This window comes from Symphalangus syndactylus, chromosome 2 (assembly GCF_028878055.3).
Source record: "Symphalangus syndactylus isolate Jambi chromosome 2, NHGRI_mSymSyn1-v2.1_pri, whole genome shotgun sequence".
NCBI lineage: Eukaryota > Metazoa > Chordata > Mammalia > Primates > Hylobatidae > Symphalangus > Symphalangus syndactylus.
This window is the reverse complement of record NC_072424.2, coordinates 48163949-48188339: the sequence shown is the minus strand read 5'-3', so window position 1 is coordinate 48188339 and position 24391 is coordinate 48163949. Positions and strand designations below refer to the sequence as shown.

The 24391-nt window shown below is 36.1% G+C and overlaps 1 long non-coding RNA gene across 1 annotated transcript; it reads left to right on the top strand.

The window, feature by feature from the left end:
- The first annotated feature begins 21920 nt into the window (after positions 1-21920).
- Positions 21921-23032, top strand: LOC134735424 (uncharacterized). Its single transcript, XR_010118526.1, has 2 exons — positions 21921-22205; positions 22908-23032. It is a non-coding gene; the product is annotated as an uncharacterized lncRNA (long non-coding RNA).
- Positions 23033-24391: the final 1359 nt, after the last annotated feature.

Here is a 24391-nt window from a genome sequence, read left to right as displayed (position 1 = left end):
GACTCAAGGTTCTTTAGGACTTCGAGGTTTTGGTTCACAAGAGTGATTAACACTCCTGTCCTCCTCTCCAAATTTGGGAGAAAAACATCTCTCAGTCTAGCCCAGAAAAGGCACTTACTTCCTTTCTGTGTGTGGGAAGAACTATGCACATCTTTCCAATGAAGCCATTTATGTAGGTCACTCAGGCAGACAATAGCAGGACTGTTTCCCCTGGTTCCCTTTTCTCCCACTCCTTCCCTAAAGCAAAGCACAAACAGACCCTGTGAGCTAAAGGAAACGGTTTGGTGCAGAGTTACATCTATAGTTGGCTGACCCATTAGTCATCAAATCAGACAAGTCCACTCTGTGAATATAGATGACAGAAACTGTGTTTACCCAGCTGCTGCACCTGTACTTGAACTTCTAAAGTGGGCAAAACTCTATAGCACTTTAAGATGTGAGAGAGCTGGCTCTTGTATTTAAAAATAACATATAAAAATTTAAAAACTGAATGACTGGATGTGATTAAACAGAAAAGGGATAATTCTGATTGAATTTGTGTGTTGGTTGTGTCAGGTTTTTCACATGAAATATCTCATTTAAGTGTCATATCCATAAAGCAGCTAACAGATATTAGCTGCTTTATTTTGGGAAAGAGGAAACAAGATTGAGTTACTTAAGTTATAATGAGACCACTGTTACGGGTTAAATTGCATCCCCGCAAAAGATGTATTGAAGTCTTAAACCCGTGGTAGTGTGAATGTGATCTCATTTGAAAATAAGGTCTTTAAAGTATAATCAAGATTAGATGAGGTTATACTGAATTATGGCAAGCCCCTAAATCCAGTGATTTGTATCTTCCTAAGGAAAAAAGATTTGGAGACACTCAGATGCACACAAAGGGAAAACAGTCACATGAAGTTGCAGACAGAGATTGGAGTAATGAAGTTAGAGCTGAGGAATGCCAAGAATTGCCAGCAACCACCAGAGGCTAAGAAAAGGCGAGGAAGTAGTCTTCCCTAGAGCCTTCAGCAGAAGCCTGGCCTTACTGACAACTTCAAACTTCTAGCCTCAACTGTGAGAGAATAAATTTCTGTTATTTTAAGCCGCTCAGCTTGTGGTAATTTGTTATGACAGCTCTGGGAAAACTAATAAAAACTCCCATTCACTGAATGCCTACAAGGTCACAGACATTCTCCTGACCATCTATTATATGCTATTTAATTTAATTCTCATGCCAACCATCACCTCTGCTATAGATTGAATGTTTGTGTCTCCCCAAAATGTGTATGTTTTAAGTTAATCCCCAGTGTGATGGTATTTGGAGGTGGGCCTTTGGGAGGTACTTAGGTCAGGAGGGCAAAGCTTTCATGAACAGGACTAGTGCGCTTACAAAATGGACCCCAGAGAGCTCTCTTGACCCTTCTGCCATGTGAGGACTCAGTAAGAAAGACAATTGTCTATGAACCAGGAAGTGGGCCACTACCAGCCACCAAATCTGCCAGCCCTTGATCTTAGATTTCCCAGCCTTCGGAATTGTGAGAAATACAAGTGCTGTTGTTTAAAAGCCACCTAGTCTATAGTGCTTTTGTTATATCAGCCCAAATGGACTAAGACAACCTTCAATTACAGAGATGACAGCAAGGCTTAGACAGGTTAGGTAGTTCACCAGTGTCACACCATTTCAAAGTGATAGGGCCAAGTTTTTAAAGTTCAGAGTCAAAGAATCTGTACTATAAATGCCTTTCTAGATTCACACAGCCAGAAAGTGAATTTGAAACCAGGTTTTCAGATTCTCTTATTGCTAAACAGAATAAAAAGCTAAAATGCCACATTTTCACTACAAAGTTGACATTAACAAATAGAGGCTTGTAGGGATGTCATTGTAAGGTTCTAAGCATGACATATTAGACAAAAAATTATAAAGAAAGATTGCAATGGAAATATGCTAGTGAGATAATTTAATTATCTTAAATGATTTGGTTTTGCTGCAGTTGTCTTGCATTAACTCTAATCACAGAAGATGCAGTTAACAAAGATCTTTTTTGAAATTTTTCCATTCTTTTGTTACAGAATATTTCAAAAATGTACCAACATAGAATATCAGACACCCAAATATATAACATGTGACTTCAATAATTATCCATTCTTGACCAATCTTCTTTTATTTACATCTCTAGCCATCAATTCCAACACAAATTATTCTAAACAGAACTCCTATATTATACCATTTCACACACACACACACACACACACACACACATTATATAATTTAGGTATTTCTTCCTGTAGAACCACTGTAGAAAAGGGAAAAAGAAAATGCGTTTACCTGACAGGTAATCTGGCACCACTTGCTCCCTACCGTAGCTGGACCAAAGGTTCTGTACTTCTGCTTCTCCCTTCCTGCCTGGAGAAGGACTCAGGCTACCTTGCCAATCTAAATTCCTCAAGAAAAGAGAATAAGTCCTACCAAGCCTAACTAAGAATTAGAAGTCTTTTGCCGGAGAAAGAAAATGGCAGCATTCACCTCTAGCCATGTTTTTCTAACTCTCTTGATAATAAGAATCACCTGAGATTCTAATTAAAACTGAAGGTTCATTCCTGCATATTGCCCCATTCAGCAATAAAATATGGAAGTGTAATTATTATTTATCTGAAATAAAATACACAGAACTACAATTATTTATTGTTTATATGGAATTCAAATCTGCTGATATTCTGTATTTTATCTGGCATCTTAACTAAGAATCATGTTTTTAACATGCACTTCAGGTGTTTCTTGTTACAGTGTCTTAAGTAGAAATTCTGGGCAGTTTCCTTTTTAGCCAAGCCTAACCTCACGTTTCCAAGTGATCCTTATAAATGCTCAAATTGGCTGTGTAAATGTCACTATCATTGTTAGTTACCACTTACGAATACTTGCCATGACTTGCAATCATATTTATGTAGACTATTCAGCATGTGTCAGATGAAGTTAGTTTATCCTTTGTTGATTATAGCAGCAAATTATTGATTTATAGTTGTTCTTCAAATTTTGTAGATCATAGTAATTGTTTCAATTTTAGAAATTAGAAGAAACGTTTCACAACACATGCTGGAAGCTGTAAAAGTGGGTCTTTGGAGGTGGCATGTAATGGTTCTTCTTGACCTTGAATTTATGACATCACTTGCAGCAAGCTCAGAAACGGCACAATGTGCCAGATCTTGACACATTGTTTTGTCCTCAGAGAATCCTCCTCTCTGGAATGTGCTTCTTCTTTTGGTCTGATGAAACACAAACTTCTTGGCTCAAAGGATATATTCAAGGGCCAATTGTTTATAAAAACATTTTCTTGAGGGCTTGAAAGTAGGGGTCTAGATGATAGATGGTGTTTGAAATGCATTTGCCATGGGTGAGTCCCTGGAGGATCAGTAATGGAAGCATTTCCAAAAGTATTACCAATAATTAGGCATGTTGGTCTATGAAAAATTAGCCTCAGATATCTTGAAGGCTGGACATGTCAATGATTCCCAGATTTCTAAAGTCAAGGTGTGAGAAACTAATTGCCAAAAATACAAAGATGGATTTAATAAACATAACTGTGTCCAGCTTCAACAGTCTAGAAGCCCAAGAAAATTCCAGGACTTGATTTAACAGAACTTCTATGACCTTTGGTAGCCCTCCATTAAAGAAAAATCAAGCATATTTGATTTAAATAATTCTAGCCTTCAATGATAAATAAAAAGTATCCTTCACTAACATCTGAGATCTTGTAAAGTTTTTATTTTAAAAGGCCCAAATTTTCTCTAGGGTTTTTAAATTATTTTCATAGATTTGAAAGTTTTGGCTTCTCAAGACTAATACACTGGGAACAATGAAAGATAAACTAAGAAACTTTCCTCTCGCAGTGCCTTCGGTTAAAAAGAAACATGATTTCTGTGCTTTGGTCAGATTAGTACATGAAATCTACTCAGATTCCACAAAACCATACAGAATAACTGGCCCCTGACAGTCTCACTATATTTTTACCTTTAAGGCTTTGTTAAAATTTTGGATGATAATGGCTCTGCCCCAGCATCATTAAATGAGATGTACAATCGATCTCGAGTAAATTAATTGAAGAAAAAAGAACAAAGGAATGAACATATCTTGAGTGAAGGACCAGCCATTTAATTGTGGGTGAAATTGCTGCTACAAGTTTTTCATATTAACAAGGATGCAATCAGCATAAAGAATGATGATGTTGAAAGTAACATATTTTCCTAACTGCATCAGTTACCGTGAAAAAGCAATAAACAATTCTTAAGAAAACCCTTCTGAGCAAATATTTTGGTTGTCCAAAATGAGGAGGAGCTGCCCACCCGAGTGTTTCAAAATCAGAATGATGACTGTCTTTTTCCACAAGGAGTATGCCAACTCTGAGAAGAGCTATGAGTCGTGTCATTGATTGTATGAATTCTTGTTCTTTAAATTTTATTTTCATTACAAGTGTCTGATACTATATAAATCAAAGGAGGGAAAAAACCTTAACCATTTCAGCAATGAACTCAAGGCCATATATTTGATTTTTAAAAATACCTTAAATCTTGCAAAAATCTTGGCTTTCCTAATACTCGAAGGTAGTGTTTATTTCTGACTATTTTAGTGCATGTCAGTTTACTTTGGACTATTTCAAGGCTTTCTTTGAATGTGGACATACTTTTCTTTGTTTGACATTAATTCGAGAAGCTATATTTTGCCACAGGCAATTATTTCCTATTGATTTTTACTACTAAACTGTTTCTCTTTTAAGACTAGTAAACTTAAAAATTAGTCAAGCTGTCTTAGGTCTTAGAAACTTACTCTACCCCAAAATTGATTCCACTTACTTTTACTCAGTTCATTGAGGTAAAATTTACATACAATAAAATTCACCAATTTTAAGTGTGCAATTCAATGTTTTGAAAAATGTATGCATTCATATTTACATATTTCCTCATGCCACTTATAGTCAATCTTCTTTCCCCAGCTCCAGCCTCTGGCAACCCCAGATTTGCTTTTCATCACCAACATTTTGATTTTTCTAGCCATATCTTCTAAATGTTTGTATTTCTCTTCTTTCACTTAGCAATGATTTTGAGATTCGTTCATGTTGTATGTATCACTAGTTTGTTCCTTTTGTTAGTGAGTAGAATTCCATTCTATAGATATATCACAATCTGTTTACTCATTGAAATGTTGATAGATATTTGGATACTATCAAGGTTTGGAATATTATGAACATTTATATACAAACATATGTGAGAATATATGTTTTAGTTTCTCTTGGGTACCTGAAAGTAAGAATGTTGAATCTCACGGTAAGCATACACATAACTTTATAAAGAAACTCCAAAATATTTTCCAAGGTGGCTGTGGCATTTTTCATTCCCACTAGCAATGTGTGAGAATTCCACCAACAAGAAGAGAGAGACTTTATAATACTTGAGGCAAGGAGAAAAGTCAATCAATTAATTTTTTAAAAAAGAAAAACCTACCATTTCCTAACTTCTTATGTTGGTTTTGTTTTTCCTGATTATGGGTCACATTTTCCTGCTTTTTTGAATTCTTACATTCTTTGAATTTCCCTGCATTCATAGAAGCAGGAAAACATGACCAAACGGTGGACAATATGTATTAGGTAATTTCATTTTGTTCATTGCTGGATTTTGTTATATTCTGTTAAAGAGCATTAGAGCTTGTTCGGCCTTTTGTGACTTTCTTTTAAGCTCAGTTAGAGTGGATCCAGAGCTCCGTTAGAGTGGATTTTTAGGTTAAGGCTAACTTAACTCCATTACTAACACAACATTCTTGTGAGGATTCAACCCAATGCTGCAGGTATTATGAGACTTTTCCACTGTCATTTGTAGGAATACAAACTATTTTCTTATCTGCTTGGATTACTGCTTTGCATTATTTTTATTTTGTTCTGTTTTGTTTTTCTTTTGTTTTCCCACACCTGGGTAATTTCCTCTAGTACATGCCATAGGTAAGTACTCAGCCAGTGATGAGCTCCCCCACCACACCACATCCCTGCCCACAGATCTCTGAAGTAATGGACAAAATGGATAGATCTTTAAAATGGATAAATTTTAGCATCTTTAAAATACTTTGAGACCAGGAAGTTGTATAATGTTACAAGGAATATGGTAGTGTGTTTTAGCTTTTAAAACATGCAAAACGCTAACAGATGAATGATTATAGATGCGTGTACATCCCAGGGTTTTTACACGTATACATATTTCCTAGTTTTGTCAACTAAGAGTGCCCAGAAGCAATAACATGCCAAGTAGCAAGAGCATACCTGGTATTCAGATTATAGTTTCTAATAACATTCTCCAATAAAAAGAAACAGATCCCCTTAAAGAAGTGACTTCTAGGATTAACACAGGAAAAATACAAGATAAGCCTGGAGCATATTGTAGTGTCAGAGAGGAAGGAAGTGCTCATAACACAAAATGATGGCGTAGCGACAAAGGTGCCAGCTTGAATGCTCCCAATGGCCAAAGCTGAAGCAATATGAGCAGCAAAATAAATGAAGTAGTATTTGTATCCCAAGACACAAGGTAAATATTTATGAGTTCATACTGATATAAATGAATGCCTAAATAAATATATACAGACATACATAAATGAGGGAGAAGAGAAATGTGTACAGAAGAGCTCCAAATAATTTGTGTATATCTTCCCCCTCAAAAAGTTGTAGTTTAACTCCCTCTCCCCTTGAGTGGGGCTACACTTAGTGTCTTCTTTCAAAGAGCACAGTATAACATTCAGGAGGGGGGGAAGTGGAAGGGGGAGGAGATTATAATGGAGAAATTTGACAAACACTACTCAATGAGGTGATCTATGTTTACATGATCAAGGATAAATCATGTTGATAGCATGCACCTTTGATATTATGTGATGAAAATGACCTTGACCTCTGTGACTGTCCTCCTCAAAGCCTATATACCCCAATCTAACCAATCTATGAGTGAAACATCACCAAATTGAGGGGCACTACAAAATACCTCTGAGTATTCTTTAGAGCTTTCTAGGTAATCAAATACAAGGAAAGCCTGAGAAACTGTCATGGCCAAGAGGAGCCTAGGAAGACAAGATGACTCAATGTGATGTGGTATTCTGGATGGGATCCTGGAATGGAATGAGAATATTAAGTAAAAACTAAAAAAATCCAAATAGATTATAAAAGTTAATAATAATGGATCAATATTGGTTCATTAGTTGTGACAAAGTATCATAATATCTATAGATGTTAACAATAGGGGAAACTGGGTACAGAGTATGTGGTGACTGTAGTATCCTTAAAAATCTCCTATAAATATGGCCAGGCTCATTGGCTCATGCCTGTAATCCCAGCACTTTGGGAAGCCAAGGCAGGTGGATCACTTGAGGTGAGGAGTTCGAGACCAGCCCGACCAACATGGTGAAACCCCTGACTCTACTAAAAATACAAAAAATTAGCTGGGCGTGGTGGCAGGCACCTGTAATCCCACTACTCAGGAGGCTGAGGCAGGAGAATCGCTTGAACCCGGGAGACGGAGGTTACAGTGAGCCAAGAATCACGCCACTGCACTCCAGCCTGGGCAACAAGAGCGAAACTCCATCTCAAAAAAAAAAAAAATAGTTTCCTATAAATCTAAAACCATTCTAAGTAAGACATTTATGAAAGCAAAAAGACGTTTTTATATTTTTGCTCTTATCCAAAATGAAAATGTCTCCTTTAATCATGTTGCGAGCATTTCTTAAGAAGTAATTTGCATTTATACTTTCATTACATGACATGCATAAATTCTTCAAAATTCTCATTTGAAGAGTTCCACTGTTATTAAAAATTATTAAAATTATTATCATTAATTAATACATTAAATACCTACAATTATCTATAAAGTCAAGGAGGTATGTTCCAAAGTAATTAAAGCAAGAAGTAAATAATACTCGCAACTTTTAAATGAAGGGAGCAGTCCGCTGAAATTTCTTTCTCTCTATCCTCTGTAGTTGTAACAACTTAAATAGGATGTCCAATACTCTAAGCTTATTTGAAACAGTAAATTAAGGAAATGTATAAACTGAGGGAAAAAACAGGAAGAATTAAGGTAGACTAAATGCTAATTCAGGATGAAAATATTTATTTTCATTAATAGGACATGGCTAAGAAACATGAATAAAATGAAAAGATAATCTATTATCTAGGGGGGAAAATATAAGAAACAAGGGCTAATGCAGCAGAACAGTAAACCCTTTTCTTCTTCTGCGGCACATAAGGAAGGGCAGCAATGGGGAGTGGAGATGAGGAGAACAGTCCTGGGCCAGCTGCTGCCTGTGGGTGGTAAGCTGTAAACTGTTGCTACTCCCAGCAGATCCCATGGCACCTGCCTCCAGCCTTCTGCTGGAATTCAGTCTTGTTATAACTCAGTATTAAGAACTGTGCTGTATATCTCAAGAGCCATAAAACAGGAAAACCAGAAAATATGCCAATAATGCTCAGTGAAATTTATAACCCTTCCCCAAATGATTCTGTTGACCTGCTTTATTTCATGCTGTCCTTTCTAAATATCCTTTTATTTCAATCATCCAACTTAAAAAAAATCAATTATTTCCTATTGCGTGACCTGACATATGAAATTAATGCCTGCTGGTGGTATTTTTTGAAGCTTTTAATTACATGCCTTGCCAAGGACAGAATTTATTATGTTTTCTATGAAAACTAGTTTTTTAATATGTTCTTCTCACAGTCAATATAAATACTGAGAATTTTATGATGCATTATTTTCTAAACTGAACTTTTAGAATGAAACTTCTTCATCTTAAACTTTAAAAGAGAAGGGCAAGTATTTTATCCCTTTGCAATGTTAATGTTTTACCTTAGAATGAGCCAAATGGTGTTACAACAATAGGAATGAAATGCAGTATAACTTTAGATAGAGTACTATAATGTTTTTCCTTTTTTTGGTAATTCAATTAAGAGCACAGATAAAAGGATTATAATGCAAATTTTCTGCTGATTTTAAAAACAGCTTTTTTGAGGTACAATTGACATACAACAAACTGTACATATTTAAAGTATACAATTCAAGTTTGAACACATGAATAAACCCATGAAATCATCACTGAAAGCAATATAATGAATGTACTCATCACCTCCAAAAATTTCCTCATGCCTTAATGTAATCCTTCCCACTTTCCACCCTCCTATTTCCGTGCAGCCACTTATCATGTTTTGTCACTATAAATTAGTTTGCATTTTCTAGAATTTTATATAAATGTAATCATCAAGTGTGTACTCTTTTGGTCTGGCTTCTTTCACTCAGCATAATTATTTTGAGAACAACCCATGTTGTTTGAGAAATAAAAATAAAATCCTAAGCTTTCCAACTGACTAAACAAACCCTCTCTTGGCTAGGGCACCCCAGAGAAACTTAAAAACTGAATTTGGGCCATGGCAAGATAGGAGGTTGAACACACCTCCTTATACCTCCTCCTTCAGTAATCACCATTAGGCTATGAGTTAAACAGAAACCAGCCCCATATGTTAAACAGAAACCAGCCCTTTTGAAAGCTGTGCTTTGCTGCTGATCTACACAACTGACCTGAATTTCTTTCTGACAAAGGACCACCAATAACAGACTGCTTTTGGCCAGTTTACAGAGGCTGCATACAAAATGCCTTTGCTTCTTCCATTTCACCTCTTGATGCATACAGCCTAATTTTCATGCATTGAAAGTGAACATGGGACATATGTAACATGTAAGTTTGCTTACTATGCATGTATGCATGCCCCATTTGTGAATAGTTATAACTTCTCATATAACCTGTTAAATACGTATACTTAGTTGACTCATTCAGCATAAATTTCTATGTCACTCTTCTCTATGAATATCTGCTCTGGTTTCTATCAGAGGCTACATTTCCCCAGTAGCAACCCTTTATAAAACATAGAATTCTCTACTCTAGGTCTAACGTGTAAGTCTTTAATCCATCTTGAATTAATTTTTGTATAAGGTGTAAGGAAGGGATCCAGTTTCAGCTTTCTACATATGGCTAGCCAGTTTCCCCAGCACCATTTATTAAACAGGGGATCCTTTCCCCATTGCTTATTTTTGTCAGGTTTGTCAAAGATCAGATAGTTGTAGATATGAGGCATTATTTCTGAGGGCTCTGTTCTGTTCCATTGATCTATATCTCAAAAAAAAAAAGAATTCTCTAAGTTTATGAACCTCATGATTCTTCAGCTGATATGTTATGCATCAACAATTCTTTGCTTTATTTTGCTGTATAGTTTTCCATGGATTAGATACCACCATTTGTTTATCTTCTCACCTATGGATGTATATTCAAGTTGTTTCCATATTTTGGCCATTACAAATAAAACTTATATGAACATTTATGTCCAAATCTTTAAGATATCCTCTTAAGAGAATGAAAAGACAAGCTATACACTGGGAGAAAATATTTACAAATCATGTGTCCGTCAGAAAACTTGCATCTTGGATATGTAAATTGCATCCTGAATATATAAATAACTCTCAAAACTCAAAAATAAGAAAACAGATATCCCAATAAAAACAATGGGCAAAAGATTTTAAGAAATATTTCACCAAAGAAAATGTGAAGATAGCAAATAAACTTAGAAAAAGTAGCTCAACATCATTAGTTATGAGGTAACTAATTAGGTACCAGTACATACTGATTAGAATGACTAACGCTCCAAGTGCTAGCAAGGATGTAAAGGAACTGGAACGCTCATAAATTGTTGATCTTAATGTACAATGGAACAATTCCTTTGGAAAACAGTTTGGGGTTTTTTCAAAAAGTAAACATATACCTGCCATATGACTCAGCTAGTCCAAATCTAGGTAGTTACAGAAGAGAAATTAAAGAACACGTCTTTTCTGCTGAGTTTATTCACTCTAATATTTGTTCTTCTAATCACTATTCAGTTCGATTCACAACTACAGTGATATCTGTGCTTATCAGTTTACCTTTAGCTGTATACAGCTACAATATTAAGCTATTTTATAAAAGTGTGCTGAACATTTTTTACATTGCAACAAAAAAACCTTGCCACATGGTTAATTCCTACTCACTAATTATTTACAAATATAGTTTATCATCAAACAACATGGGTTTGAACTGCAAGGGTCCACTTATAGGCAGATTTTTGTTAACCAAACGTGGATTGAAAAATACAGTGTTCTTAGGATACGAAGCAGGCATATTGGAAGGACCAACTTTTTGTGTACTCAGTTTCCTCAGGGCTGACAACTGGCCTTGAGTATATGCAGATTTTAGTATATGCAGGCGTCCTAGAACCAACTTCCTGTATGTAGAGGGACAACTGTAGTGTCAATGACAGATCTTGATGAATTTCTTTCAGTAAGCACCTAACTTTAACCCCGACAATGAAGTCAGTAAATTTTCCAGTAGCCCAAAAGTATATTTTCCAAAGTTGCTTGTACAAAAAAAAATCCTTTATTTAAGGATGGTAGTAAAATGCAGCTGAAATAGACTATCTGAAAGCCTACAAAGATAGCTTTCTTCAATTGTATCAAGTTAGACTATTACGTTAGTTCTATACTAAGGATGGATTCTTTATACCCTAGACATAGCAAGGAAGAAGCATTAGTATATTTGAAAACAAAATTGTCTATAATTTTATAGAAATTCTATCTATAGAATAGAGATAATATTTCCATCTCACAGGGTTGTTTGAAGATTACATGAGATAAAGAGCGTAAAGCTCAAAGTGAATACCTGGCTATGGCCAACACTCGCTGAATGTTTTTCTTTAATACTGTCAATAATAACTCTTTGTTTTATTAAATGCAATTCACACAAATAAGCTAGTGATAAAATTAACTGAGCTAATATTGTTCCAGATATAAGTGAGAAAAGTGAATTCTGGTAGATTCATTACATATGCCTCAAACACATTTTCATTTTGGCATAAATATTAAGAAGCACTAATAACTAAGGAAGGCCATTCAAATACAAAAGTTGAGACTCTCCAACAGATATGTAAAAGCATTATAGATGATACATTTTTAATCAGTGTATCTTTTGTCTTCGGTTTAGTTGCTAGTCATGACTTCATCACTTAAGCAGATGGATAATTTTTTCAAAACTCAAAATTATAGTTTTTAGTGTATTTGTAGTTTTAATTTTGTTGATTTATGTTTCAAATTTATACTACCTTTCTCGTAAAAATCTTGAGAAATATTGGCAGGTCAGAAGCACAGTTCATGAGATATATATTATACAAACATGGAACCACATTCTAATTCTAAGTTACTAGTTGTTAACATCCTTGCCTCATTCTGAAAACTGAGTATTTTGAATAACATAAAGTACACTAACTTAGTCATTAAAAAAATACTCAGTTTCATTTTAAATTGCCTCACTTTGACACTTATGGTGTCATCTTCACAGCATATTTCTATAACCTACAATTATAGTATTGCATTGTGAATACAAGCTCATATTTCCAAAAATTAATTCCTGACACCAAAATAGAATGTTGCTATTGTGCTCAGACATTTAATGTTTTTGACAGACTTACTATATCTATGAAATGGAGTTGTATTTCTCAGAAGTATTTTCAGGAATGTTTAGCTATGTCTTTTAAAATTCCCCAGTGAATTGAAGAGGGCAACCGTTACTTAGTGGATGCTTGGTCCAAATACGGCTTTTAAAAAAAAAAAATCTTCCATTATTACTACTAGTTCTAATATTTAAAAGGTTAAATTATAAGTACTCATAGCCAATATTTTCACTGAAATTCTACAACACATTTATTTTTATCTTAAGGTTGTATTTATTGATACCCAGAGCTTAATATTACAATTTATTCAAAATAAATAAAAGTAAAATATATGTTTATAGAATTTTATAAAACATTAGATTCATTCTAGCATTTATAAGCTTTTAAAATGCAAGATAATTTCACAAAACACATCTCTACATATAATCAAGTATTACATTCAATCCTTTTCTTATTAAAAGATGTAGTAATTTATTTCACTTCATTTTATTTCCTTTTGCTTGATTATATTAAATTTCAAACTTGTAATTTTTAGAAATTTCTCTGGCAGAACCCATAGCATTCCCCTGCCAACCCCAAACACTTCATATGCAAGTATAATATAGAAGTATCATCTTCTCTATAGTTTCCTAAGCAGTTAGGTAACCTGTACCAGGCACGAGCACTTTTAAATGACTGAAGGTCCCAAAAAGTTCAAATCTACACCTATAGACAATTCAGAAAATCCAGAGGTTAACTGCTCTTAGCCACTAGGATGGAATCAGGGACATCCCCACAGCAAATCACAGCTGCTGACATTCCCACTCCAAAGCACCAACTCATCATACTTAAAGGGACACCTAGAAGCCTCTTTCTACAGCATTCTGATCTTTATGTTATCTAAAACCTACAAGCATACTGTGGGTACTACGAAGATATAAGAACACAGACTTGGAAATCAAAAGGGCAGTGTCCAAATCTTAGCTCCAACACTTGCTTATTAATTGGGCAAATTTAACTTCTCTGCATCTTATTCATCTACAACACAGGAGTATAAATAAAAGTATCACATGTTGTTGTTGTGGTGGTGGTGAAGCTTAAAAGAGTCTAAAACTCCTATAAGCAAATAGGACAATGGCTAGCATTATTCTTCAAAATGTATGTTTTAATGCATTATGATTTTTGTTTTAGGTTTTGTTTATTTTTAATAATTATTCTGGTAGGCAAACAAATTTTCTTTTGGAAATACATTATGAGAAATTTTCTTCTGCTAATGTAATTGATTGCAATCCTGTATGAAAATATCCTTCATTCAATAAACATTTATTGCATGCCTACTACATGCCAGGCACCATACCAAGGGAACCAGTTGAGAAGTGTTTCAACTATAAAACTTGAAATTACCTTTAAATTCAAATGGCACTGAAAACAATAAGCATCCCCAAAGTGCTGTCTGAGAACGTACAGTTTCTTCGCACATTTAAGAGGAGAATGGCAAGTCATTCCCTTCTCATTCCCTTCTAATTGGAGAAGACATCCCCATCATGAAAGGAAGATGCATAAAAATCAATGCCCAGGGCAGAGGTTTACAAGTCTGGGCATCCAACATGGAATGTGGAAGGCCAAGGGTTTCTTGTTTTTAGGAGTGGTAGAGGGGAAAGGATGAAGAATCATAAAACATGATACAATGCCAAGTGAAAAAGAGCACAGCACAAAAGTGTCTGTTTTGGTTATAATGTTTATGTATGGAAACACTAGACAAGAAAATAGAAAAATGAAAGCAGCTGATATGTCAGCATGAGGAGATGGTGAGTAAATTTTTCTTCTATTTGATTTATTGTATTGTTACTATAATGTTATTTAGGCAATAAATACAATTCAAGAAAAAGTAAAAATTAAGACCAAAAAGTAAAGACATATTTTAAAACTACCACAGGCAAGTAGAAAATTATCAAAGTGAAATAAATTTGAATCAAATATCAAAATGAATTTGAATTAAAACTATCAAACTGAATGTTATTTACTTAAAGCATTATCCTAAAATATCATCTAAAACAATCCCTAACATGAAAACAACTTGTAGGTCAAAATGGCATTAATTTATTCAACAGACATTCTTCCTTTACTGCTCAGCTCACTTTTTATCTCCATGATGAGCTACAGGTTGTTGGAGGCTCTGCTTCCTTCATTCTCCTCTCCCTGGGGACCCCTTCTGCCACCAGAGTTCCGTGTCACCTCTGGAGCTGACAACTCACCAAGGGATCCTTACTTAGTGAAACCTTGACACAAAGTTAGATCTAATAAAATCGAGTTTTGTTAAACATCTGAGAACTAGCCTAGGACTACCTCTCATTTGTAACTTTATTTTAAGGAAAATGATACTTACTGGGTAAATTTAGCCATGAACTCCAAACTTTCAACTTTCAAGGAAGCTTTCAGAACAAAACCTAGTCTAGCCTGGGCCCTGATTATACTACCTAATTCTTATATTCAGACATTTCACTCAAACATCATATCATTCCAATCAATCAATCAGCCTCAGTAGTCATATTTCTTCCAGAATCTTATGGAACTACAGGATTAGTACCTTTTATTTTTTTTTTTAATTTTTTTTTTTTTTTGAGACGGATTCTCGCTCTTTCGCCCAGGCCGGACTGCAGTGGCGCAATCTCGGCTCACTGCAAGCTCCACCTCCCGGGTTCACGCCATTCTCCTGCCTCAGCCTCTCCGAGTAGCTGGGACTACAGGCGCCCGCTACCGCGTCCAGCTAAATTTTTTTGTATTTTTAGTAGAGACGGGGTTTCACCGTGTTAGCCAGGATGGTCTCGATCTCCTGACCTCGTGATCCGCCCGCCTTGGCCTCCCAAAGTGCTGGGATTACAGGCGTGAGCCACCGTGCCCGGCCCAGGATTAGTACTTCTAAATGTAGTTGTTTTCTTTCTAAATTTAAGGACTGGTTAACATCATAGGCTATCATATAGAGGACAATAGCTGCATATCTCAGAGATATGCTCAATAACATGGTAAATGCATTTTCGCCAGAATGCTGACTTCTGGTAGATCAGGACTACAACTCTGCTCTTATAAACACAAGAATAATACTTCTGTTCTATGTCTTTTCCATTATAGGTATACAGAGAACTCGCGGAAATTACTTAATCCAGACCGTAACCAAAGTCATACAATTGCAACATCATTTAAATTAAGTTTTACTGGACTAAACAGTTTTGGAAACTAACATGTATCTGTTCCATTTTTCCTTTGATAACTTTTGATAGCCTAGGTATTTACAAAAAGAATAATGAGGCAATAATTACCTTTAACCTGCTAAAAGCAGTACCTTTGGAGAAATGTAAAAGGAAAAACTTCAACTGTTCCTTTTATTAATGATATTTCTTCACCAGCAGAGACACCAACATACTCTGGCAGCTTCTGCAATATATATTGTGTTACCATCTTCATTCTATGACATTATTATGCACTTTCTTATGTGTGGTTACATGATTGTTCTCATCTGTGTATTTAATCTGTCAAATTATATTGCTGTTTCCTTAGAATGAACATGGCTTTTCTTACTTTTGCACATCCCCTTACTGTCTGATTGCTTGAGATCATCTTCATGAAATAGTTCTTAAATAGATATTTCAATGGTTTAATTGTTTAAAGATACGAAAAAACATTCATATAGTTTTATAATTTTACTACTAAGAATAAAATATATATTTGCAGAAAAATCAAATTACATTAATTTGAATAGCTGCCCTGATGAAATTGAATGATTATTTGGCTATTAGCAACGTATGATTTGACTATTAACAACATATGACTTGACTATTAACAATATACACGCCCCTGTATCTGCTTTGTGCTATTTTAAATACACTGCATGTACAGGCTGAATGCTATGCGAGCCCTGTGGATTCCCACTTTCAGGACTGCAGCACTCATTTCTCCCGATGCTGGTAGCGTTTCCTGCTGATGTGTTGTGCACTTAAGGCTCTCTCCTGAAATTGCCTTAGACCATGAGGAACTGCCTCACTGACGGCTATCACTCCCTCCACAGAAACAAGCCTTTTTACTCTTGCCTCAGATGGGGACAATTGAGAAGGGCCAACCTGCTTTCAAGAGCTCTGTGGGATCAGCCGAGTCCTGTGTTGTATGTGCATCACAGTTCAACTTTTCCCTCTGCAAAAGCCTGCCTCCCTCACTCTCTTAAGGAGTGTTCCCAAGGCATTACACAATAAAACCCTTGCATGCAAACCCCCAAATCTGTGTCTGCTTCCTGGGAATGCAACCTGTAACAATCTTTCCTATCTTATGATCCAGAAGAAAATATAATATGGGAAAGACAAATAATTTGTCCACAGGCAAACTTTGCACCCAAAATATCTGCATCCGGTATTCTGTTTCCTAAGTGAAAAAGAACAGCAGCTAGGATGTTTTAATCATTTTATTTCCTTTGTGGTTGCTTAGTCGGGGCACTCCCTCGTCAGGTATTAAAACTATGTAACTTCATTAAACATGACTTTAGAAACTCGTTACCCACAATGTATGTGCCAAAACAAATGTACTGCTGTCCATCAAGCAGACCTAATGAATATCTGATAAGACATTTGACGCACTATTACATGATGAAAAAGAAAAACAAATCTATAGAAAAAGAATGTGTAATACTTCCCTCCACTTTATGTGCAGCATAACCCAGAATTTGAGACAAAAATAAAATCACATATTCATTTTTTCCCAGTTAATTTATCAAACTCCAAAATTGCCCTTAGTAGTAGTAGGCACACTGTCTCAATTCTGAGGCCGGGAAGGGATTTAAAAAGAAGTTAAACTGCATCTTTAACACTTTATTCCTTTAAACAAGCCTGAGGCAAATAGGATAATTCTGAAAAGGTGTATATGTGTTTTATATTGCCTTTAGAGCTTTTCTATATTTATGAATATTTTTATAAAAGATGGGTGAATAGCCCATAGTCAGTGGAATAAATACAATCTTGATTCATTGGGCATCCAATAACATATGCAGGAGACATTTTTGTTTACCATAAGTTGATTTATTTGGAAGTCAGCTCAGCCTAAATTCCTCTTAGTCACCCACTGAGTATTGTTTGCCTGGCAGTGCTCATTGCCAAGGTATCATTATTGTGTCACACCCAAGTGGCCGTGGCCTCTCTCTGACTGTCAGCACAGGTACCCCTTCTTATATCTCTAAACTGTGACTTTATGCAGGGTTCACTTGCAGTTTGAAAGGGCTCCTGCTCACAGTAAGTTCTAGATTTTGTATGCATTTACCCTCCTTACTCTCTCTTTTCTTCCTCTTTCTTGATCCTGCTTTCAGTAGTCAATTTGCATGCCAGGATCAAGTTTTTCCCTGTTTGTGTCTACTCAAATCCCCTCCATTCAGCAAGTTTAGAAGTCTAAATGTCCTAACAAATGAAAAGAAATGTTAGCCAGTCTTTATAAAAAGCAACCACCAACACTGTGTGTAAAACAGAGTCATGCTTTCTTTGTCCAGAACTCAGAGGTCTAGTAGTATTTATATTTATCTGGAATTTATCCTACATTCAAAAATTGAGCCAAAAAAGCTTCCAAAAAGACTAGAATTATTGAGTCCACATAATCAGCCACCTACTCAGTTTGCATAGAGGAATATCCCTCAGGCCCTAACTCAGAAACATTTTGCCTTATTTTAGATATAATTTTTCTAAGCCCTGTAATCTTGTTTTCATTGGATTGAGTCAAGAAGGAAATGATAATAACAATAGCTAGACATAGGAGAAGAGGCTAAAGCTTTCTGAAAATCAACAATAGGGACTTTAAAAGAATCATAATATGGGGCCACAATATAGAGACACATGTTTTTGTTTGTTTGTTTGTTTTGAGATGGAGTTTTGCTCTTGCTGCCCAGGCTGGAGTGCAATGGTGCAATCTTGGCTCACCGCAACCTCTGCCTCCCGGGTTCGAGCGATTCTCCTGCCTCAGCCTCCCAAGTAGCTAGGATTACAGGCATGCATCAATACACCCAGCAAATTTTATATTTTTAGTATAGACAGGGTTTCTCCATGTTGGTCAGGCTGGTCTTGAACTCCCAACCTCAAGTGATCCGCCCACCTTGGCCTCCCAAAGTGTTGGGATTACAGACATGAGCCACAGTGCCCAGCCGACACATGTTTTTTAAAACTGTAACAGACTCTGAAGACCTCTCTGTATTGCTGCACATTATAATAGTGTTAATAAGAAAAAGATAAATACTGTTATAATAGCAATTAATAAATTAATCTAAACTACATATTAGAGAGTTTTCTATTCAGCCAAAATGACAAAATTAAAACACATACTTAAAGCTGTCTAAGGAACTTAGTTACAGACCAATTCTTTTAATTGAAGTCTAAACATGGCACTCTGTTTTTAATACTTTTCCATCGTTTTCGTTTTTCATAATCACGGTCTCCAACTGGTGATGCATGCCCTCCAGAGGGAAAAGACAGTCCTTTACAGTATAAGAAACAAATGTTAAAACATTTACATTTATTGCACCACATTTTTTATCTTTAAAAAGAAGTGCATTGAGTTGTATTGTAGGTAAGCCCTGGTACTTTGCCTCAGTTCCACTGATATGTGGTCACACAGGAAATAATAAGAATTCAGAGGTAAGAGATGGGGTGCCTCAGTGAAAAGTCTGATGGTGACACTCTCGCTCTATGTATCAGCAAGTACATTTATTAATTATATTAGTCCATTTTCACACTGCTATAAAGACACTACCCAAGAGTGGATAATTTATAAAGGAAAGAGGTTTAATTGACTCACAGTTCCACATGGCTAAGGAGGCCTCCGAAAACTTACAATCACGGCAAAAGGCGAAGCGGAAGCAAGAACCTTCTTCACATGGGAGCAGGGGAGAGAACAGTAAAGGGTGAAGTGGGAAGAGGCCCTTATAAAACCATCTGACCCCATGAGAACTCACTCACTATCACAAGAACAGCCTGGGGGAAACGGCCCCCACAATCCAATCACCTCCCACCAGGTGTCTCCCTCAACACATGGGGATTATAGGGATTACAATTTGACATGAGATTTGAGTGAGGACACAGAGCCAAACCATATCATTAATTATATCACTTAGTCTTTACCAGACAAAATTTCAGAAAATGAATGAGTGGTTAAAAATATTCATCCAAAAAATCACTGACTGAAGATAATACTAAGAATATAAGCACAAAAGAGCAAGTTAAAACTTGTAGAACTGAAACACCTTCTTCCCTTAACACCCAGTGCCATCTCAAGGTAAAGAAAAGGAGGATCTAATAAGATTTGATAAGACGCTAGGCAAAAATGTTCAACATTACTAAGAAGACTACTAGAAATACTAATTTATATCTGCTTTCATGATGCATGAACCTCAAAGTATATATTGAACTTTGGATATCAGCTAATAACAATATACACCCATCCCAATTAGAAAAACCCTTAAAACCACATTTTTTTTTCATCTTTAGCACATCCCCTTGGAATTTGTTTTTATTTGTGTTTAGTAAGGTATATCATTCACTCAATAGCTAATTATTAAGACTCCCTTTTCCAGGTACTGTTATTGAAAATAGAAAGATATCATTAAATACAATAGGTTTTTGTTTTTTAAAAAACAAACTGCTCTAATGAAGTTTACATACAATTATATACATAAGTAAACACACATATATCAAAAGAATGCTCTTTTTAAAACTTATTTTATTTTGCTAATTATGTGTTTGGATACCACTGGTATACATGCAAAACTCCAAGGTTCTTACATGCTGTGTAAGTCATTCCTCTATACATATGTGACTCTGATTCTTGCTCAGTGTAGTCCCAAACTTCTCTTCCCTGTAAATGTGACATATTTGCAATTCTTCAAATATCTTATTATAACACTGCTCTTCTCAGTGCTTTGTGAGCCTCTCTTCCCTCTGACTGGAACATTTCTTCTTGTCTTCGTTTCCCTTACCTTTTTGTTTCTCACATCTCCTTTCTCATTGTTCAGTCCCCCACCTCTCTGTAACCTCATGCAGTTGTTCCCCAGAATGTACCCATTCTATTCCTATGCCCTCCATCACTGTACCCTGTATCCATTATTGAATTTAGCACAATGTTCTGGCATCATTTGTCAGCATAACTATGATCTCCTTCAGGGAGAGATCCATCTTATTTTCTCCAGTACTAGCACTGTGTCTAGCAGATAGTAAGCCTTATAATATTTTAATGGTATTGTATTAAACTAATCTCCAAATGGTTTTCAGATAACTAAAGTTTTACTCTTTGTGTTTCATCAAATAAATTTAATCAAGGGATTAGCCTTGCTGGTTTTCCAAGAGAATGTGTGCCTGGTCAACTAGCAATTAATAGAAGTATTTGTACCACATGCTGTCTTTATTTTAATATGTCTAAACCCATTAACCTGGATCTTGCTTGGCAAGATTTGTTCCACCAACAAAATGGTTATAATTTTGTGAGTTAGACTAGTATGATAATATTGTATAAAACAGGATTGCTAGAGGTTGCATGTAATATTTTTACTTCCAGGAAACAAGCTGAACTAGAGTCGACATGTTCCCAGTGGCATTGTACTTTCTTATTTATTTTATTGAAAAGTCACTTAGAAAGAAATGCATGCTTTGCAGCTATGAATACCGATGATGCACGTAGAATTGCAGGAACTCAAATTGTATAGTCCACAAAAAAAAAATAAATTTCAAGATGTGGATAAAGTACATAACTAATGTAGCATCATAAAAAGTTTTAATGATGCAATAGAACTAACTCAATATCAGGAAGAGAATAATTGAGTAAGATAGTTCAGGCAAGACGATCTCACAGAATATGTAATCTTGCCCTCATTTCAATTATTATAAGAACTAAATGGGACCAAAGTTGTTTGGAATTTCTACAGATGCCAGTCTCTTTAGTTGCTCATTGTTCTCCAGATAGCAAAGAATACATGAACTTCTTAGCTGTTTTTAATTTAAGAGATGTAATCAAATTACTATAAACATAGTTGCTTATCATATCCATCCAAATCTCTGGAAAATATTAAAATTTATTGTCAAAGTAATGAGAACAAAAGAAGCTGTGCCCTGGCATGTGTTCTGTTGGGAATTTCTTATTGCTTTTTGTGTACTTTTTAGTGCAATCACGGTTGCAGCTGAACCTTATTAATATTTTCTCTCTCACAATCTTTCTTTTTCTTTTGAGAATGGCATTAAATGATAAAAATTACAAATTGATACCAAATGATAAAAATTACAAATTAGTTCATCACCACATGTTTCATGGCTCACCCATAATTTTTTCTTCCTTGATGAACAGATCATTGGAGTCTTGCCTTTGTAATTGGGACAACCTGCCTGCAGAGAGGATCTATCCTCTCTGCTGAGAGCTGAACACTCATTAGGACACCCAGGCTACAGAGAGGAACTACCCTCTGCTGGTCTCCTCTGAGCTGTTGGATGGCTCGATAAAGCTCCTCTTCATCTTACTCACCCTCCACTTGTCTGCATATGTCATTCTTCCTGTATGCAGGACAAGAACTCAGGATGCACCCAGTGATGGGGCTAAAAAAGCTGTAATACAAACAGGGCTGAAACACGCCCCTTGCTTGCTGCCTTTCAGGTGACAAGAGGGAGAGAGGAGAGAAGACAGAAGGAGATAAGAGAAAAGGAGGTAAGAGCTGGGGCCCTTCAGGGGGCCCAGACCTGGGAGCTCCCCAAGCCAGGGCTGTGACTCCTCATTTGGGGCCCTGCAGTTCCTGGAGTCTCCAAGCTTTCAGGTACCACCACATTCCCTGGTGGCAGCCATGAAAGCTGCTTGCAGTGCAACTGGGCCAGCTGCAGCCTCACAGGGAACTGGCACCTGTGTTGGCACGTGGAGCTGCCCAACCCGCTGCAGCAGCCAGCGTGCCTGTGTGCCGTGGCCAGACTACAGGTTTGCTCACTCACACACCCCTTGCCGCTCTGCTCCAGTCTCTTCAGAGACGTGGGATCCAGGCCGGTAGTGCAAGCTGAATGCAGCCTGCTAGGCCGAGTGGGCCCAGCAGGCCCGAGCAAAACTCAGGAAAAGGCGCCACCGGCGCCTTCTAGCCAGAGGTTTCTGGCTAGAAAAGCAACATCCCCAAGGATCCCATAACGATTTGACCAAAAAACCTAAAGTTCTGTTTTGATAAAGCACTTAAGTTTGTGAGAAAAACTACCTCTAGCAAAGAATATTATCAGTTAGAATATACTTTCTTGCCGCTGGATTCCTGAACCCATTAAGGTATATGACAACATAAGGCAATATTTCCTTCATTTCTAAATGTGTGCTCCCGTGTATGCCAAAGATAAAAATGAGGTGCCAATAATTTTTCTTTCTTTGATTCCTTCTTAGCCTTACTGTTTCTTCACTTTGTCACATGCTATTATTTGTTCAACTCCATCTGTGAAGAAGGTACTTGCTTCCCACAATGCTACCATCACTGAGAGGAAAACCTGGAAATAAAACCATTTATTCTGCCACTTGTCATCTTTTTCTGAATCACTTCTTAAGAACTTCTCAGAATTTGTACCACTCGTGATGACAGGGCTAATCTTCAACCCAGATAGTGAGGGTTTCTGGAAAAATTCTTTGGGTAAATTCAAGTATGCTATAAACTCGGTGACATATTTGCTTTGTAGAATTTAATCCACCATTTCAAGTCTTTCTCATTTTTATCAATAATATGAGCAAATTATACATAACAATTAAAATGTGAAAAATACAAGGGTCAAACAGCCTTAATAAAAATTTAATGTCTGATTTTCTGCAATATAATTGCTTTATGTTTAATGTAATTTTTCTATGGCCTTTAACCTGGGCCAACTTGATATTATAGCCACAAAGAAAGATATGCTCAAATTTTGTCTCTCTCACATATTAGCTGTTTGCTCTAGACAGGTCACAACTTCTCTAAGCCTCACTTCCCTCACCAGTAAGGGGAGTGTAATACAACATTCAGCCTTCCTATTGCAAAGGCATTATTGCAAAAATAAAACAAATCATTTCTGTAATGACAATTAGTACATAATAGAGTGCTATATAAATGTTTTTATTATTAGCATGTTGAGTGTGAGTTTTTCATTTTGCACTGACTGAATGAGTACACTTATGATACTGTAAGTGCCGAATTATATATACAACTATGCTCCCGATATCAAAATTGTAAATGCCAACCAGCAGAAGCAGCAGAAGCAGAGCCCTTAACATCACGGATTTTACACTCAAAAATACAATTTAATAAATACCATCTTTTAAACTAGTTTTCAACAATTCATATTTAGAATTCCCCAGAAGTTAAGTTTGAATTTTAAGGTAAATGGACAGGCAGTTATATTTCTCATGTTGGGCTAGATACATTCATTGATTTTTGAGTTTTTTGTAACGTTTTGGGGATCCCTAAATATATTTAGCTGATAAATATTTCCCCATTTTGTAGGTGAGCAAACCAAAACATAGAGAAGCTGAGTGGCTACCACATGATGGAACACTATGTGGAGTGAAGTGTATTTGGTGCCCAGCCTCTCACCCCGCCTCACAGTTCAGTGGACCCAACTCCAGTGGAGTTGCCTTTCCAGTTGCAACACAGACTCCTCCTGAGTCTTAACCAAAGTGCCCTCTCTGACTTAAATTGCAAACACATGTGTTTCATGTTTGTAGCTGGATGCCAGTTCATATACTACGGGAACACTTTGTCTACTGTTACATAATTAAACTGGAAGAAAAGCTTGGTAGGATGTGAAATAGCAATATGATCCAAAGATCATTAAAATGTCAAAAGTCCTTTAATGACAGTGTATATTTGATTAACCACACAAAAATATTGTCTTGATTTTATT